The sequence below is a fragment of the Zonotrichia albicollis genome, chromosome 7 (genome assembly GCF_047830755.1).
Source record: "Zonotrichia albicollis isolate bZonAlb1 chromosome 7, bZonAlb1.hap1, whole genome shotgun sequence".
NCBI lineage: Eukaryota > Metazoa > Chordata > Aves > Passeriformes > Passerellidae > Zonotrichia > Zonotrichia albicollis.
This window is the reverse complement of record NC_133825.1, coordinates 30,405,343-30,424,469: the sequence shown is the minus strand read 5'-3', so window position 1 is coordinate 30,424,469 and position 19,127 is coordinate 30,405,343. Positions and strand designations below refer to the sequence as shown.

The 19,127-nt window shown below is 40.1% G+C and overlaps 1 protein-coding gene across 5 annotated transcripts in view; it reads right to left on the bottom strand.

Moving 5' to 3' along the window:
* Positions 1-19,127, bottom strand: part of NDST2 (N-deacetylase and N-sulfotransferase 2) — a 126,125-nt gene that overhangs the window by 42,470 nt on the left and 64,528 nt on the right. For 4 of the 5 annotated variants that reach the window (XM_005481449.4, XM_014275590.3, XM_014275591.3 and 1 more), the window contains one exon: positions 7,660-7,719. The gene's annotated coding sequence lies outside the window, so the exon portion shown is untranslated. Of the gene's footprint in view, positions 1-2,393; positions 2,503-7,659; positions 7,720-19,127 lie in introns of all 5 variants that reach the window. The other variant, XM_074544788.1, reaches the window with a different exon arrangement.

The window sequence follows — 19,127 nt, the reverse complement described above, 5'->3', positions numbered from 1 at the left end:
GACGAGGTGCTGAGGGATAAGGATTACACACATAAAACTAGAGCTGCTGTTCTAATCAATCAATGAAAGATAAATGGAAGTTGAGCTCCTTTGAAAAATGTTGTTTCCACATCTAAGAGAGGAGACAATTCTCTATTTTGCCTCATTCAAAAAAAAAAAATCATCTCACATACATGTCATGCTACAATGCAGCACTGCGAATCTGCAAGCCTTTGTGAACTGCAGATGGATAATGCTGACAAAAATTTTCATAGAATCATAACGTAAAACCATTACATTTTTGAGCTCCCATCTATGCCAGTAAACAAACCCTTTCCATTCAAGCTGCAGTAGGCAAACAGCAGATGTTGGAAATCTCTTGATACTCCACTAATCACAAAGATGACAGAAAATTCTGACTCCACACAACAAAGAACCAGTTTTTAGAATAACTGAGATTTTCATGATGGGTTTCCACTATACACTTAATACACCTTTCTCCAGTCTCCAGTGTTTTATGAGAGATTCAGGCTTACTGGACACTTGCTGGTAATCTTTTCAAATCTATTAGTTTAGAAAACATTAGAAAGAAGAATTACTACTGCTCCATACACATGAAGACAATTAACTTTTGCTCGCTGCCTAAAGTCACAACTTCAGTATTTCTCTCAAAGGCTAGACTTCCTCTTCTTCATCCTCCTTAACCAAACCTCCTGCCCTTTCCCATGCCCCACCAACTCCCACAACTATTCCACAGTGTTCCCTAGATCAATGGCAACCAGAGGAATAACTTAGCCCAATTGAGGTTAAGCACCATTTAGGTGCCAGCAGGTAGTCCTGGTGAGATTTCAATGGTATTTTTCTACACAGTTCAGTTCTAATTGCCCTACCATAACACAATAATGTAGCTCTGCACAGTGTTGGTTTGTGGTGGTGTTTTCCAAAGAGCCCTGGAAACAAAGGGGGAAATTACGAATATTGCTACCAGTTAACAAACAGTCTCTACTGCTGCTCAATTTAAGGACAGTCTCCCCTTCCAGGCAGCTTCCCGCTCATTGGGATAACCCTGTAGGTCTTTCAATAACATGCCCAGTGCTGACTGTGATATACAAGGCCTTTCTGACACTACTGCATGATCTTTATATTTGCTACTCAATGCATTTTAAACACAGAGACAGCAGTAGCACAATTGCAGAATTATACAACACCAGAGCAGAGGGTCTCCACCAGAATCAGCAGACTACTTCTGAGGGGTTCAAGAAAACATCACCAAGAAAATTAAGTCAATCCTCAGAAGCTTTAATTCCGTGTAAAGGTGACAGGATCTTTATTAGGTTTTTTTTTTTTTTAGATTTGTGAATTAAAACAGATTGAAAAAGTGATTTTTGTGAGGGTAATCCCCAGAAAAATGAAAACAAATTCAAAACATCTAGTCATGATTCAGATGAAAGTCTCTCTTCTGTCACCGGCTGAAATCGTGCATGCTGCAGTATTTATAGACCAGCCAGTATCTTTCCTCTACTTCCAACACCCATAATCTGGAAAACTCATCTAAAAATCAGAACCAACAATTCAGAGAAAGAAAGATATCTTTTAGAGTCCCTACACCTTAAAAAAGAATCATGGTTTTTACAAAAAACGTTAACAGTATTTGCAGTATTTCCACCTCACCAGGGTCATACTGTATAATGGCAAAATTTCTAAGATGTTGATAAAATCCAAACTGCTTGCTGTGTTTTATGTCAGCTTAAAAGAGCACATGATACCAAAGTAAATACGTTTCAACTAAGTGGCCTTAGATTGTAAATAACCCAATCTTGAAACATTAAATTAAAAAATAGCAAAATCCAACTGTCCAAGCAAATCTGCTAACAGACATATAGTGAAATCCTAACTTCATAAAGCAGGACACTTGATAATCCTCTCGGATGCCTCTCATTCATTGAGCTACACTACAATGCTTACTTGAATTTTCACTAAGACTTTAAACAGCTGGACAAAACACATTTTTCATGCCCTGCCATGCTCAAAGGGTATGTTTTTCTGTTACACGTTTTTAAAAACACCTCAGTTTATTATGGTTTTCACACTGATTTCACTTGAGAAACAGCGAAGGCCTAAATGGTTCTGGCTACCAAGACACAGTAAGACAAGTGCTTAGCTTACATTATTTGAAATTTTTTTCTTGATCAAGCCTTAGTTGTAAGTCATCATGACACAATAGCACTGATAGTTCTATCTTAAACTCCAGAGAGAAAGACAAATCTAGAATGGTTTATGGTAAGGTGCCAAGTAAGAATTACTCACCCAAGTTCTTCAGTCACACACACACACCCTCCCCATCCCCAGTCTACCCAGTTCACAGATCTTGTCCCCCCAAGGGCTCTGTCCACCATCTCATTAACTCAATTTACCATATTCACAGTTGAAGACAATACACAGGATATAATGTAGCCAGTCCCATAAATCTTGAAATTCTCACTGAAGCCAGTGAAGACCAAACATATTTGTGTGTAGATTTCCCTGAAAAAATTCCAGCAAAGATAGATTACTATTGAGGTACTTAAATACTGCACTTACTAGTTGAAAAAAGTTTACTCCCTTTGAGTTTCTCCGTTCTTCCTCACCCAAATATTGATAGAGAATATATATTACCTTAGCTCTTTTCAAAAACATACTTGGGAACAACTCAGATTTTCCAGGGATCACTAAGGGAGAAGGTAAAACTTTTCATGCATCATAGCAGCTGTGGAAGGGATAGAAGATTCAAGGATGCACTTAACCCAGCCAATATCTGCTTGTTAACAGAAGAACAGTTTCCTCTCCTGAATTTCCTCTTTAACTAAGGATAACGAGATCCACCCAAAGCACAAGGAAGACTACCATTAAACCCAACAAGAGCTTATTGCCTTAACAAGGCATGTGAACATTGCCAGAATGGAGGCTGGGATTGAGCTGAGAAAGGAGATTGACTTTGCAGACTTGAGTAGGTAGAATCTCTTCAGCTTCAATCAAGCAATTTTATTTGCACGTATTTTGGTAAATTTCTAGTTGGCTTGAATGTTCATGTCACCTCTGGTGAAATCTACCCTACCTGAAATTTAATCAAAGACAGATGTATCACATTATCCCTTTTTTTCGTCCTGGCACTGAAACAGAAAACAAGAGTGGTTCTTGAAAAGGTCCTTCTTGCCACTCTGGTTGTAGTTGATGTTGGAATTAAGAGGGGAAACAAAACAAAGCAAAACAAACAGCAAAAGGTCTGTATCCTAAAAGCACACCTCTGTCTCTAACAGCAGGAGACAAGTGAACCACTATCCACTCCATTTGGAATGAGTGCCTATCCAGCAAGGCAACAATTTCTGAAGCCAGAAAAAACATGTGAGTGAAAACTCTTTTCTTTTTCTTCAGTGAAACAAAGAGGCTTTGTAATTGGTACCAGTTACATAATTAAAATTCGTGTCAGATGGCAGTAGAGGGAACAAACAACCCTTCATCCCATTAAGAAACTAAAGGTGTCAGTACCTGAGGCACCATCAGCCTTCGATGACATGGACTACTCTCAAGTGGACCTCCATACACTCCCTCTGCACTCTGATTTAAGGCTGGGCCCGGCCCCTGCTCTCTGCCTGAACTTTGCTGCAGCTATACCTGTCTGCAGCCCTGCCTCTGGCTTCATCTCCTGGTCTGACTTAGGCTGTAGGAAGCTCTTCTTCTGGAAAGATCCCTCATATTCATGGTGTAACGTGAACCCAGTTCTGTCTTTGGCCCTGTCTCCTGGGTGGCCTTTGGACCCACAATGCTGCTTTGTCTCCAGCCCCGTCTTAAACTCCTGGATGGAACCTCATTGCTCCCTCTTAGCTGGGAGTGTCCACAAACCCTGTCACTCGGAGCCAGCTCTGCCTGCCATGCTCAGACCCTGTGGAACTGTGCCCCATCAGGGGTGGCACTGCTGCACTGGGGTCACCTTTGTCTTCTGACTTACCTCAGCTCCTAGCTCGTGCTGTACACTCACAACAGGCTGGTGCATAGCGGTTGCAGGAACAAATTTAAAAATCAATGGAAGCAATATTCATCTCTTAACTGTCAGCTGCCCAGGTCTTTTCTGGGAAGCCCTCCAAGTTGTCCATAATCAAAACCTAAGTTGATTTCTGAAGCCTTTAGGCATGGCCTTCAGACAGACCTTGGCAGTTTGGTGTGGGTCCTTGGACCAACAACTTTAATACCAGATACAGTAAATAAAATCTGAGAGTCTAACAGAGTTTTGTAATATATTAAGCACATGAATCATTTTGTGAAAGAAGGTGAAAGAAAGGAAGAATATGCACCTGCATTTATAGAAGAAAACCTAACAATAATGTGTTACTTTTAATCTTCCATGTTAAGAGAGGGGAAAAGCTCTTAATATATTGAATGCAGCATTCCCCAGCCATGATATTCATTTAAAATGCATGATGAACAGGGTAAAAAGGGTCAGAGTTAAGCCATTCAATTGACAAACAGATGATACATCCAGAAGGGAGGAACAGGCCCCCACAAAGCACCCTAAGTCATGCCCTTCTGCTTTGTAATTAATTATTTGTTTCTGTTCAGCTGTGCTCACATTTCTTACCTCACAGATCTCCAAGGCCCACTTGGGGACAAAGTACGCTTAAATGGAGGAAAGGATAATGAGGTTAGTGGGTATGGCTATGCAGTTGCTAGTCTTACATGGTCTTTCCACTTCATAGTGCTTACAATTTCAGGTAGTTAATTAATTTTTGTATTAATCTTTAATACTTGACAGACTCATCTTCAGCAATAGCCAATCCTTAAAAATGATGTAAATTGTAGCTGGCAAAAATCCACTATTAATGTGCCAGTTCTCAAATGTCAGACCAATAAGCTAATTGAAATGTTTAAAACTAAATCCTGTCCAAGCACTAGAATTGATCCCTATTGAATAAATGTGGCACAATGTCATGAAGGCACACTATTTAAATAAACTAGCACACCTCTGGAGATGCTTCGAGGACAGCACCCCTTTGATAATATTAGGTCAATTCCACAAAGTTTCAGAGGAACTGGTTTACTGCAATGTGCTCCAGACATGGAGATGAAGAACTGGTGACTGCAAAGGTGACTGACCTGGCAGACAAATCCTCATTAGAACCAACTAACAAAACAAACACAGGTAGGAACAAGAAAAAGTTAAAATATAATAGAAAAGAAGTTATTTGCCCCTCTATTTCTGCTACAACTGAATAGAGTTGAGATATCTCACAGGAAAATAAAGACTTTTGGGAAAAAAAATGTTTTTTGAAAAGTATGCTACAGGCATTTTGGCACTCACTTTCTGTAATTTAACTGTGGGATATTGCTGGCATAGGCAAGAAGCATTAAGACATTAGTCTTAAGCAATTAGTAAGTATTGCTAAGGATGAACTAACCATGTACTAGTACAAGAAAAGCCTAAATTCCACTTTTAAATTAATAATAATAACTTAAAATTTCCAATAACTCTGCTTTTATGTAGAGTGAAATGGATTCTGTATGGACTGCCTGGCTGTACATTCTAACTGCATGGTCCCCTTTCCATCTCCTATAATTTCTACATTTCTGCTGTCTGTCCCATTTTCTACCCTTTGTGTCAATGAAATCAGTGGTGTTGTAGCAATTTACTGTGGCTCTACCTTAAGTCAAACATTGCTCTCCCTTTGCTCTTCTAGCCATGCTGTCATATACACACTGACACTAGCAGAACACATGAAGTGTTCCATTAATATTTTGACTCTCTCACTTATTATAAATATTTATCAATGTGAAAGTTACACCAAATGTCTCTGGAAGTACATCACTATTCAAGCTGAGTAGAATGCTAATGTGGTCACTACACACTCATTCTACTCCACGTCAAATTTTTGTGCAATTTATTCTTTTTAAAACCTTGAGTTTGCAAACTTAGCTGCAGCTTCTTCTACCAGTTTACTCTTCACAAGAATGTACTGCAAGTATACAAACATGTATCGCACATTTCAAGTAATTTTTGTTTACTAGTCTCTCTGCAAATATCACCTGCAAAACTGACAAAAAGTTTACAGGAGACAAGATTTAGTATTTGAATCACACTGGAAGGAATTATGATAACAAGGCCACATCACCTACATAGGTCATACTTCTCTTCCAAAATCCTTTAATCCAACCAAGACCTAAGGACTCTTGTCTACATGTCTGTAGAAAACTCAGGGTTATGGTTAGGGATCTAAAAAGCATAAAGCTGCAGTGTGAGTGGCTGCCAAAAGAAAGCGAGACCTGGGTGGAAATCAGCCTGGGAAGAAATCTTTCATTTGGGCAACAATATCAGATCCTTAACAAGAAAATTCAGTGAAGTTCAGCTTCTGGTTGACATACAAAGGAATTTAGAATTGTAGCCTATGTAGGGCTCAAAAAGCCCAAAGTCTTTGTTTCAGCATATCCACATTTCCTTTCCTCACCACCTCAGCTACTGTACACTGGAACTCAGCACTAAGCACCAGCTCTGTAATTTCCTTTCCATAAACCCAGGCTACTTGTTTAAGTCATGAGCAGTTCCATCCTCCCTTCTCTGCCCCCCATTTTCTGCAGTTAAAGCCATAGTGGTCTACTCAAATAAAGCAACCTGAGAAATCCATACAGCACTCTTTAAGGCATGAAAAAGTATTTCAATCAGATTTGTTCAGCACACATACAGAACTAAATCATCCCTGCTCTTTCCAAGAAAACAATCTAAGAACCTTTCACTGGACCACATCATCAGTCTTTCTACTGCACTGATTGTAGGAACTTCCACTTCTAAAACAGGATTAACACTTTTGTAAGTATATTAGCACCTGAAAATCATAAATATTACAGGAGGCCAAATCTCTGCAAGTTTTCCGTCAGACAACCTGGCAGAACAATGCTTTTTTGCTACATTAGAGCGCAGTATTCAAGCATATATACTAAATAAACTCCACAAGAATAACCTTCCCTCACTATTCATCCAGACAGAAATGAGGGGAGAAAGAAAGTAGGACTCCTTTCCTTCACAGAATTTTGACCAATCCAGTATTTCTATTTTTAATTTTTAATTACATTTATGATATTTCCTGTGGGTTTAAGTCATGAATGCAGTTCCAGTATGCTGGGAGGAACATAAATAGTTATTCCCAAAGGGATCTTACAGCTGTTATGCACGGGTCAGAGACTCTGTGAAATGCAAAACCTGAAACTTTAAAAGCTTTTTAGCCCATATCCTTCCCATTTCTTTTCAAAGGCAGAGTTAATGGATAATGAATGACATTGCCCCAAATTTTGCCCAGAAGGTATGGAAGTAATAACTCCATCTAAATAAAGTAATATTTTGCAGTAAGCAACCCAGTCCTATCACAGTATTACAGTCCCAGAACTGCATCAGAAATTCCTTCCTGATCTAAGTTAACTCATCTGCCACTTTGTGCTGACAACAGTACAACTGAAGACCAGAGACATGAAATTGTTTCCCTGCAACTCTTTATAGAGGGATGAAAGAGAGTGCACCTTCACACTGCAGCAAAATAGTCTAGCCTCCTCCTAAAGCCACATCTCTTTTCTGACATGAGACTGCTCAGGAGGACTTGAGGCCTTCCCCTCACCAAATCTGAATATGTCAGTCCATAAAAATGCAAAAGATCGTGCACTTACCTTTGATCACAGTCTGGTGAAGGAAAACACTCATCTGTTGCTTCACTCAGGAACAAGGTTCTGTTTTAAAAAAAATAAATAGACAAAACAAAATTTAAAATAAGGTTCTGTTAAAAAAAAAATAAAGAAAACAACATTTAAAACAATCTTTCCCTCTCTCTCTTCCCTAAGTTAGCCTTCAGCAGTGTTGGTAAACATTTACTTAGCAGGAGCACCTTGGCTCTCCACAAGCAAGGTAATGATTACATTACACTAAACAGGGCATGGGGACAGATGGAGGCCCTGACAACAGCCATGCTGGCAATGACTAGACAATGACACAGGGCTGCACTGCAGCAAGCTCAACTGTGCAAGGTGAGAAAGAGTGGGGCAAGGTGAGAAGTGAAAAATGCAGGGGGGGAAAAATCTCCAGTCAACAAACCAGAATCCTGAATTTAGAACCAAAAAGGAAAAAGAAAGTTCACAGAACAAGCAAATTCAGCATGAGCTGAGAGAACTGGAAATGCCAGCACAATCTGAAAGGGATTTCTCACACCTGTTCATTAATATTGTCGTCTTTGAAACAACCAACAAAGCAAACTATAAGATGTTACCTTCTTTTGTCTTAGCCACAGCTAAATCAGTTCAGTAAGACTTCAATGGTGTGACAAAGTCTGTGTAGTCTATTCCCAAAGCCTTCAAAATTAGATATACTGTGAAATAAAAACAAGCTCCCCCAAGGAGGGAGTCACACCCTCCTCCACACCTCTGCCTGGCTGGCGATCACAGGGATGGCAGTACTCTGAAGCAGCTGAAGCTCAGGAATGTGTCTGTGTACACACACACTGAGACAGGCACACGGAGCAGCTGGGCGTCTCACGAGTCACCAACACCCCCAGGGAGGGGCACAGACTAGACTGCTCTAATTTTACTATACCTGTTGGACAGCCTCTGAAGTCAGATCTTTCACATCAGGTACCTCTGTAGCCTTCCAGTTCACGCAGACCCTGATTCAACAGAAGTTCTGACCTTTGAGTTTCCAATAATCTTTAATACCTCTACAGCCAATTACTGAACAAGAACCACACTTGCCCTGCCTGTAAATATAACGAAGCACACCCAGCTCTCTGCCTTCCTCACATAATTACAAGAGCAAAAGTTTCTCCTCTTTCCTGGTTAGATAAAGATTAGTTTAGTAAAAAAAACCACCTATCCTTCTGGACACAATTTTTCTCTTTTCTTTTGATCTATAATTTTTGTCTTCCTTCATTAAATAGTTTGAGAAAGCAGAATAAGAAGCCCTGCATGCCTGGCCTCCGCAGATCCCAAAACACCAGTGTAAACATTGGAACGGCCAGATGAAACCACAAAACAACTAAACTACAGGAGATGTGAATGTTTGATTTCACTGTAAAAAGAATAGACAACTAAAGAAATGTTTTTTTCACAGTACAATCCCATGAGAGTCATTGAGAAAAACAGTCAAATTAGGAAGTTAATTACTAGCAGAATTTATAAAATTCTACCCTCGTGGTAGTAGGTAAGACCCACACAAGCAGATACACCAACACCCAGCTAATAGCATTTAATAGAAGTTTCCCATAGGGGTTGGCTCTCTGTTTCACTGCAAAGTATCTTGCACTCTCTGGTGTAAACTATTACCAAGATGCTGATTTGGAACAGGATACAGTATCACTCTGATCTAGCTGATTTTACTTTCCAGAATACAGAAAACTTGAAAAAACCCAAAAGAATTAGCAGATAGCAAACACAGGGGAGATGCTCAGAGAGGAATGTAAGTTTCAAATAACTTTGTCTTTAGCTTTTAAAAATTCAACTTACTCCTGCTTACAGAAACTCAGAAAATTGTTATAGGAAGGAGGTGAAGAAACTGCTCTTTGTGCCAATTCTCCACTAAGGCATGTCAAAACAGATACAAGTAGAAATGCAACAGAGCTTGGTAAAAAGGTGGCAGAATTTAATGCCAGCTGAATGGCGTAACAGGGAATTTAAACTGAATGCAATACTTGATAAGTGATTAAACACAAAGAACAGAGCAATATTATCAACCAGACAGAAAAATATATCAATAAAATAGACTGGACTTGGCCAAATCTGATTTTGCTACAAGATTTATTTTACAGAACCTCAATTAAAGCAGCATGAAGTCGTTGTGAAAGGGATGACACGGTTGTCATTTCCACAGAAAGCCAAGTGAGGTGGCAAAAAACTTACCTAACGATTTCCAATTTCCCTCCTCCATACATACTCTTGTGCCTATGTCATCCCTGAGAAGCAAACAGATCAGTATGTTTGCAAAGCCCTCAGCACAAAGTGTACATTACACCATTATCAACAGCTGCTTAATACCAGCTCCCAAATGCTGAACAGAAGAGGCAACCCCACATTTCATCTCTAGGCATCAAAGCATTTACTAATGGAAACGAAACTCTGCCTAGCACACAATTAAGTGATTTTGGGAGGATGTCATTAACTCTAGAAGCATCATATCTTTTCCCATGTTTGTATTTACTTGCAAATTTACCAGCCATAACAGTGGAGTGGGAAAGCTCAGGAGCTTGTGTGCCAGCCAGGCAGGCTCCTGCAGGAACTCCTGTTAGTCAGGGTGTGCACCATACAGAGACTCAATAAGCAGTGACATTTGTATTCCTGACAGCTTTATTTCTTCAAGCACCAGTCACACTGGAAGTTTCACTTTACTTTTTTACTCCAGAATAAAGGCCAAATCTCAGTATAACAGATGCTGCCTGGAAATCCCATGACACATATGAGAGCATGTGTGTGGTCCCCCTTCACCATTACGAGATAAAACAGCTTTCAGGAAAATGAGAAGGGTACTTGGTTTTTTTAAGCATAAAAACCTTAATATTTACACTAATCAAATATAACAGGGTCCTCTTAGTCAGAATAATAGTATTCACATAGGAGCCCAACCAGGCAGAAGTATTTTCCCATGAAGATCTTATCCTCAGTCTGGGCAAACAATCCAAGTCACACTAGAAAGACAACAGTTCTACCCTGTATGTTTCTGTAGTAATTACACCAAAGAAACACCAACTGTCCTTAGCTTAAAAATATTAATCATTTTAAGAGTCCAAAATACAGCAAAAATATATAATGATAAAGCATACATGGGGAAAAGAGAATATAGCTTGATATAGTCAAAACATGCAAATATTTACAGGAATACGAGAAGAGAAAGAAATACAGAAATAGAAAGTAGGACACAGAATAGAAAGCCCTACTTACAAAATGGTGGAAATTTTAGTTAATTTCCGCAAAAAAATAGAATTCAGAATAGAAACCACAGCGACTTAAGGTCTGCATTCCTTCAACAAATACTTTATTAGAATTGTGCAGTTTTACAGTTCAAAGCTGCAAAAAGATGAGCAAAGACAGGGCTGGCTTTCTAGTGGTTATAGGAAGTAGAGTATAGATGGATTGCAGCAATCAAACTGGAAAAAAGGAAAATATACATAGAGAAGGAGAAGAGGAAAGACAAAGCTATCTGGGAATGAGTGAAATCAAGGAATAACTATCAGAAAATATTACTGTCAGAAACTGCAAATCCTCAAGAAAAAGGACCATGCAGAAAACTGCATTCACTGCCAGAATCTCCAAACAAGTGAAAGAAATGGAAACTAGGTAGCAAGGATATACTTGAAATAGTTAATTAAGGACACCGGACAACAAAACATATGAACACATCTACCTTAACATATTTATCTGAGACTACACCTGAAATACTGCATCCAGCTCTGGAATACCCAGTACAGGAAGGACATCAACCTGTTGGAGCAAGTCCAAAACGTGGGGGACCACCAAGACGATTAGAGGGATGGAGCACTTGGCTGTGAGCAAAAACCAAGAGAACTGGGACTGCTCAGCTGGAAAAAAGAAGACTTTGGGGTGACTTAACGGTGGCCTTCCAGTACATGAAGGAAGTCTATAAGAAACATGGAGACAGACTACTTACAAGGGAATGCAGTGACAAGACATGGGGGAATGGCTTCAAACAGACAGTAGGAGCAAATTCTTTACTGTGAGAGTGGTGAGGCACTGGAACAGGTTGCTCAGAGAAGCTGGGGATGTCCCATCCTTGGAAGTGTTCAAGGCCAGGTTGGATGGGGCCCTGAGCAACCTAGTCTAGTGGAAGGTGTCCCTGTCCATGGCAGAGGGGTTGGAATGAGATGATCTTTGAGGCTTCCCTTCTGTGATTCCTTTATAGTTCCTTTAATACTCATTCACACACATCCAGCAGAATTGGTTTAGGAAGGGAAATGTTTTCTGAGACACTGAAGCTCTCAAGTGAACTTGTATTTTTCACAAGAGAAAGCAGTCTAATTTTCAAAGTTCGAGATCTGGTCCCTTAAATTCCTCCTCTCCCTCCTGTATGAGGGCTGTCTTCAATGTAATTCACCAGCAAATTTTTCACAACAGAAGAAAAAGGCAGAACCATCTGATAATGGAGAACCATCAAGGTCACAGCACTCAGCCCTGCCAGATTTCAAGAAGTGTCTGGCTAACATTCTCAGGCCCTATGATGTGATTCTTGGGGCTCTCCTGTGCAGGGCCAGAAGCTGGACTTGAATTACACTTGTGGGTCCCTTCCAACTGAGAATATTCCAAGGTTTTATGATCACTTTGATAATGTTAAGCAAATGGCTTAGCACAGTTCATCATTCATCCAGTGCCCTAGTTCAGATCTTGCATGTCCTTCCAGGGCATCGCCTTGCCTGTGCACAAAGGAAAGGATTCCTCCCTAGGAGCCTGTTCATGGCACAGAGGGCAGCTGGCCCAGGCCCTGTCTGCCACCAGCATGGCTGTGCTTGCTTGCAACAACACTGCTCTGAAATGCCCATGGCCCTGACTGCTTCAGCAGGCTGACTTTCAGAAAGGCCAATACAAGCAGTGAAGTGTTCAAAGAGTGATGCTGTCTTTGCCTCTGCCCTTTTCTCTCCTGCTATCAGCTTAGCTGTAGGACACCAGACAAGCAAAAAAGCAAACCAACTGCAACCAAGGCCAATGGGGAAAAAGCTATCTGTAGCCTTCTTCCCAGTGCTACAACCTAGCAGCTGAAACCATGTCACCTTTGTGAGAAGAAATTTGTAAACAAAGGGGGAGTGACTACAATATTACAAAAAGATCTCTCCTGATTCTCATTTGGTTTTGCTCTCATCCGGTGGTAGGAGGGACACAGCCTTCTCAGCTGATTAATCTCCATTGCTACTCTTCCCTCTTCCTCTCCACTCCCACCCTTTGTGACTGTTCTTTAATGAGCAAAGAAGAGTCTTGAAGAAGGAACAACTATGATTTATGGATTAGATAGATAAATCTTGAATGACTGTCAGTTTCCATCCTGCCACAGAGCCACTGCCTCCTGGCAGCAATGTTGTAATTACGTTGATAGCATTGAGTATTCTCTGAATTACTGCGGTTAAAGTAATACAGCACTGTATTTAAACCTTTCACCCCATTCAGATAATTTAAACAATTCTGCTAATGGCTTGTTTAAACTAATCCTCCTCAAAGCATTCCAAATTAAGAGCACCCAAAAGGACTAGACACCTCATTTGGTACTTGTCTTTTCCTGGTCCTAGTAAACCATGGCTCACACAGTCAAATCAATGCCTTATCCCTCTGTCCCTGTCACAAAGCCATTGCTACCTTAAGAAAAATAGCATTAAAAAAAAAGCAGCAAAGAAATAACCAGATTCATGAAAGACAATCATGTGTTATGTTTCCAGATAGCCTGAAAACACCTAGGTGCCCAAATCCCACAGGAATGAACTTAATGTCAACCAAAAGCTACATAAAGGTTTTGTACCTAAATGGTGACCCCCAGTGAATCAGCCGACAGCTACCATGGAGAATTTGCTTCTCACATTTTATTCTTCTATTAAATAAAGAAAACTAAGCCAGAAGTCTGTCAACTTTATGTTTTTCCTTTATCACTGTCAGTATTTGATCCGGACAGTGTTGCCTCTTCAGGTTCCTTATGCCTACTTTTATCTCTGTCTTTTAACATAAATGACACGCACTCTACATTGCAGAGCACATTCCTCCAGTATCTCAGATGCTGTTGGGAAAAGAAGTATAAACAGCTCCTTGCTTCACCTCACCCATGAGCCTATAATGATATGAATCTGCAATTCTAAATTACAACTCACCCCCACTAAGGAATGAACTCAAACTAGAATTAACATTGTTCGTTTTTATCAAGGAGGAAACTAATTAAGCCAAAAATCTATACATAAATATAACATAGAAAACACATTTTATATGATGGTAAAGACACACTGCAATAAAGAAAATGGAGTTTTGCCCGTAATTCAGTGTAAATCTGCTGTTTAAGCAACTTTCTTCATATGCACTGTGAAGTTCATAGCAGTAACCTCCAAGATGCCCAAAAGGTGGCAATACCACAGCTGGCTGTACAGAAAAGAATGTACAATAAAAATAAATACTCAATCCAATAAACCAAGTAAAAAATTACAGATAGTTTTCCTGGATACACACACACAGAGCTGAATGAAATCCAAATCTGGAAGAATAAATATAACATCTTGAAGCCAAATTGGGTAAGACTTGTTGCAGATTGCCTGTATCCACACCTGTTTTATTTCCATACATGAGAGAAAACAGGTTAAAAAAAAATCATGCTTTTAGGCAAGTGAAGGGAAAGAAGAAATTAAAACTTCCTACCCAATTACTTATTACATACTTGCTTAGTGTTCAGCCCCAAATTCAGCTTAGCCAATGCTCAGAAACAGACATATCTTCAGGATTTTCCTCACACTTCAGGAATGACAGCCTTCTTTCTCTTTCCACAGAGGCTTCTCAAGCTCTGCTCCTCACTGCTGCTGCTTTCCAAAATGCCCAAATACCTGATTGCTGATGATTAAGATTGCAGGTGCAGTCAGTTGATGAGGAATACACAAATGTTGAACAGACTGTTCCCTCCTCCCTCGGGGCTCCCAATTGTCACTGAGGTTGACTGTGTAAGTGCTCAAACTGTCACCAAACCTTCCCACATATGGAAACAGATACCTGATACACCCAGAGAAGTCTCCACAAACATATATGCTTGTTTGGGAAGTATATTTGAATACACTATTTTACTCTATCATTCTGCTTCCTTTATGTTTTCTGGCATGCAGAGGTAAAACAATCTGTGGCACAAACCTATTTTGAAAGACTACAAATGATGCAGTTGCTTGATCCTTGTACATTATGCCTGGGAAAAAAAATCTTTGCATAAATCAGTAATCATGAGACAATAATACAGATGATGGATACTGAGAGAGCAGTGCCAGAACAATCTGAGGACAGCATTATCAATTCTTTCAATGCTAAAGGTACAAGGACTTGGCTGCCTAATTTTACTCGATTTTATGAAGTCAACAATCTGACTGTGGTTGAATTGTAAGGAAGAATGGCATCTGAAAAAAGGTACATATTATCAACCAACCTGAGTTCAAGGAACATCACAAATGCTTTGAGATTAGCAGTCAGAAAAGTCTGCAGATTCTCTAGGACACTGGGTTATGATCAGGGAGAAGTGTAAGTACTGACAGACTGACTCACAGAAACACAACTAAAGCAGCTCTGTGTGGCATTGTTTGAGAGCCACTGACCCAGAAAGGCACTAAAGTAAAGCTGTAATAACACTCCCAGCGCGGGCAGCACCCAGCTCTGGGCTCTTCTGCTGGAAGGGAAACACTGCATGAAGCTCCACAATTTTATAGCTCACATTAACAGTTAAAGGAGCTTTGTGCTTGCAATGAAATAAAAATTCCTGCTCGCCTTCTTAATTTCCTTTCATATCTCAAGTTAAAAGCTCTCTGCTGCCATCCTTCTTTCTCTTCCCCTCTCTTACTCTATCCTTTCACAGTAATTCTGAGTCAATCAGATTAAATTCCCTGTGTTTCCATGCAAACATCTGACTTTCCTGGCTTCACTGGAATCTCAGCAAAGGCCCCCCTCCCACTCCTCTCATCCCAAGACATTGAGGCATGCACAACTTTCCCTGAGCATCATTTCAGAATAAGGCCACACTTGTGTTTTTAAGAGGGGCATCCAGCCAGCTGGAGGTTTCTTTATGGCTTCACTAAGTGAAAAGTCTTTTAGACTCGTAGACTGAGCCAAAACTTTGACCTACCATGCCCTTGTGGGGCCAACAACATTCTTCCACTACTTGAGAGAGAAAGGACATGAACTGTCAGTTTGGACAATGCACTCAGGCACATGGTGGGACTCCTGGGGTGTCCTGCACAGAGACAGGAGTTGGACTTGTTGATCCTGATGGGTCCCCTCTAAGTCAGCATATTCTGCTGTTTTATGGTTCTGACTCCACAAAAATCATGCAAGTGAGTATTACCACTGTATACTATCAGTGTTTCAGTAGAAAAAAACACACCAAGGTCCCACGTGCAGGGCAAATATTTTTTTAAGACTTTGAACCAACTCTGCTCCATTTTAAGACAGTTAGAAAAAAAATATTCTAAGGCAGAAGATTTGGTTTGAGTTTCAGAACACATTCCAGTGTGAGAATCTGGTCGAACGCTTGTCAGAACCATCAGAAGCATTTTCACTGAACTGAACAAGCACTGGGTCAGGATCTAAATCTATGTTATGCCAGTATTTGTACATCCATTTACAGATATAAACACCATGCTGTACACTACTATTGTAATTTTTTTGCATGTAATTGTCTAAGCATTACACATGAATCACAGCAAAGGGTTGGGTTTTTTTAATAATATTAAAAAATTCCTTCTCCTTTGGGATCCAGCCATAACCCATTCTTATCTTAGTAATAACACAGATTTTCATCTCACTAATCTTCTTCCATCCTCAATACAAAAAGAGAATTTGCTAAGTGGATGACTAACCAACCCCCTTTCAGTACAGCATCACTCTGCTTAGGTGTTTTGACACTCCTAGGCCATATTTTTCTACTCTTTTTTTTTTTGAAAATGCATGTTCCTTTTGTTTCCCTAGATTTACACCAGACAAAGTCAGAGACCATGCTCCATCTGAGTTACCTCATAAATCAGGAAAAACTTAAGGGGAAACTGCCTTTACCATCTTAGCAGTGCAAACAGAAACTTGTCCAGCCTTAGATAACAAACTATCTTGCTGGTGAACTGCATAACCCTCACACTGTCCTGAACACACCCACACTCCCATGAACTAAGGCATCTGCAGATTATAAAGCTTTTCATGGGAAACACTTCTTTTTTCATTCCTTCTCTTCATATTAACTACCAGTCTAACCTGAATTGTATAAACCAAAGGAAAATAACTTCCCAACTGCCAACACTTAAACCACTTTGTACTTCCAACCACTATTTTCACCAGGCAAAGGCTCTGCCATCTCACCCTCACCCAGACTCAAGTCTGACTCAACTGTCAAAAGAAAAACAGAACTGCTCAAATACAACAGCATTTAGGCCTTCTGTCAATGGAACAGCAGAGCTCTCCCTAAAACAGGCTAAGTGAAGTTTCTCTGATCTACAGGACAGCAGAACTGAGGAAGATAACACAAGCTTGGACACTTACCATGTCAGCAGCAGAACTGGGCATGTGAGGACACAGGAACAGAGTTCACAGGCTCTAACCATTGCCTTTTTGCCCCTGGAGCACTATTTTGTGTCCAATCAGAGCATTCCCCTAATTTTATCCTCCCATGGAACACAGGCCATGTTCTCTGAGGTTCCTGGCCTAGGCCAGGGCTGAGACTGTGATGCTCTCAGGGTTTTATATTCCAGGTGCCATCCTATATCACTACAAACATTAAATATCCAACATTCAATATAGGTCACCTCAAGTGTTTACCAAAGGGAAAAGGCAGATTTTGATGAAAAAAATAACTTCCCACTAAAAATCACAGTTCCTTCCTTTTTCTTCCTAGCACCTTCTCTCCTATTCCAGTTCACCCTCAGTTTCAATAGTTTCACTACCAAAGAACATCCAACACTGCATCACAAAATTTAGAAAAAAAATTTCTGCAAGAAGATTAATACCTTCTTACCTAGAAGAGCACAAGTAATTCTAATAAAATCAGATTTTAGAGTTTATCTGAGCCATCTTTTCCCATTTTCAATGGCAGCTGGATAACAGTTTTCTGTCTCTTTCACTGCCTTTCTTGTCTATCTATCTCTGCAGGACTCAAGTTAATAAAGCCTCCCATTAATGAAATGACTATGCCAAGGTACTGGCAGATGGTCCTGTGTTCCAAGCACATCTTCCCATTCCCTCCCTCCCAGAAGTCCTAATCTATACACAGTGTAATCGCCACAAAAACATATGCTCCCTGACAGAGAGCTTCCCTCCCATTATCTCTGTACTCCAGGGGATTGCCCCTGAAACCTCAGTGACACAAAGCAACTCCCTTCCTACTCAAGTCTCAGTTTCCTGTATGCCTGAACACACATTCAGCAGGTCATGGCTCAAGTACCTGTACAAGGCTTAAAATCCATATTAATCTCTCTGTGATACTGCCCACAGCCTAGGCTATTTCTAAGTAAAATGCACAGACACAAATCTATACTTTTTTTAAAGTAATATATAGCTGACACTTCTGATGTGCAACACTTTGTTACTGCTTTACTTACAGGTTCCTAATAACAGTGCACGAGCCTTTCTCAAAGACAAAAGACATAAAGGGGAATTTATTACATCGGTTACCAGGAAATCTCTTGAGCAACACTTTCACTTAAATGCTGAGTCAGTTACTAATTGGGTATCTCATATATCTTAAAATAATATGTTTGTTTCATCTGCTGGCTCCCTCTCCCCCATCAATTTAATCAGATTATTGTGATTGATGAATTCATTAATATGGTCATTGTATCCTGAGAGCAGAGCAACTTCTAGACAGAAAGCTTTAGGAAGGAAGAGCAAATATCTCCCTTTTGCACACACAGATAGCTTCATGCAGAGGAACAAAAGAATGCTATCAGTTTCCCAGCTGTGGGCAGGGCTGCACAAAGGATATTTCTAGACACTTCAGATCACTGTGGCTGGCTCTGCAGGAGCCCCTCAGAGAAGATGAGGGGTATGATGGGAACAGACAGGTCACCATAATATGAGGGGTTGTTTTAGCTCTCAAAATTGACTCCAAACCTTCTGAAACATCATTTCTTTACAGAGGAAGAGAATTTTTTTATTGTCACTTCTTCTCTGCATTTAATCCCAACAGTACTGAATAACTTTTCCACACTGCAGATAGGGAAAAACCCCTAACAGAAAGTAGAAAAGCTTCCTTTTAATCTTTGCTGCCTCCTTTTTAACTTCAGGTTGAAAGTCTTCAAAGCAAGACCTTTTCTCATACCTCCTAACACCTCAAGTCACTGACTGTCACAGGGAATAACTTCAGCTTAGTAACTCCAAAACTATCTACCTTACAAAATATGAAAGAATTAAAAAGCTTGTTCATTTTCAAGTGAAACAAAAACAAATAG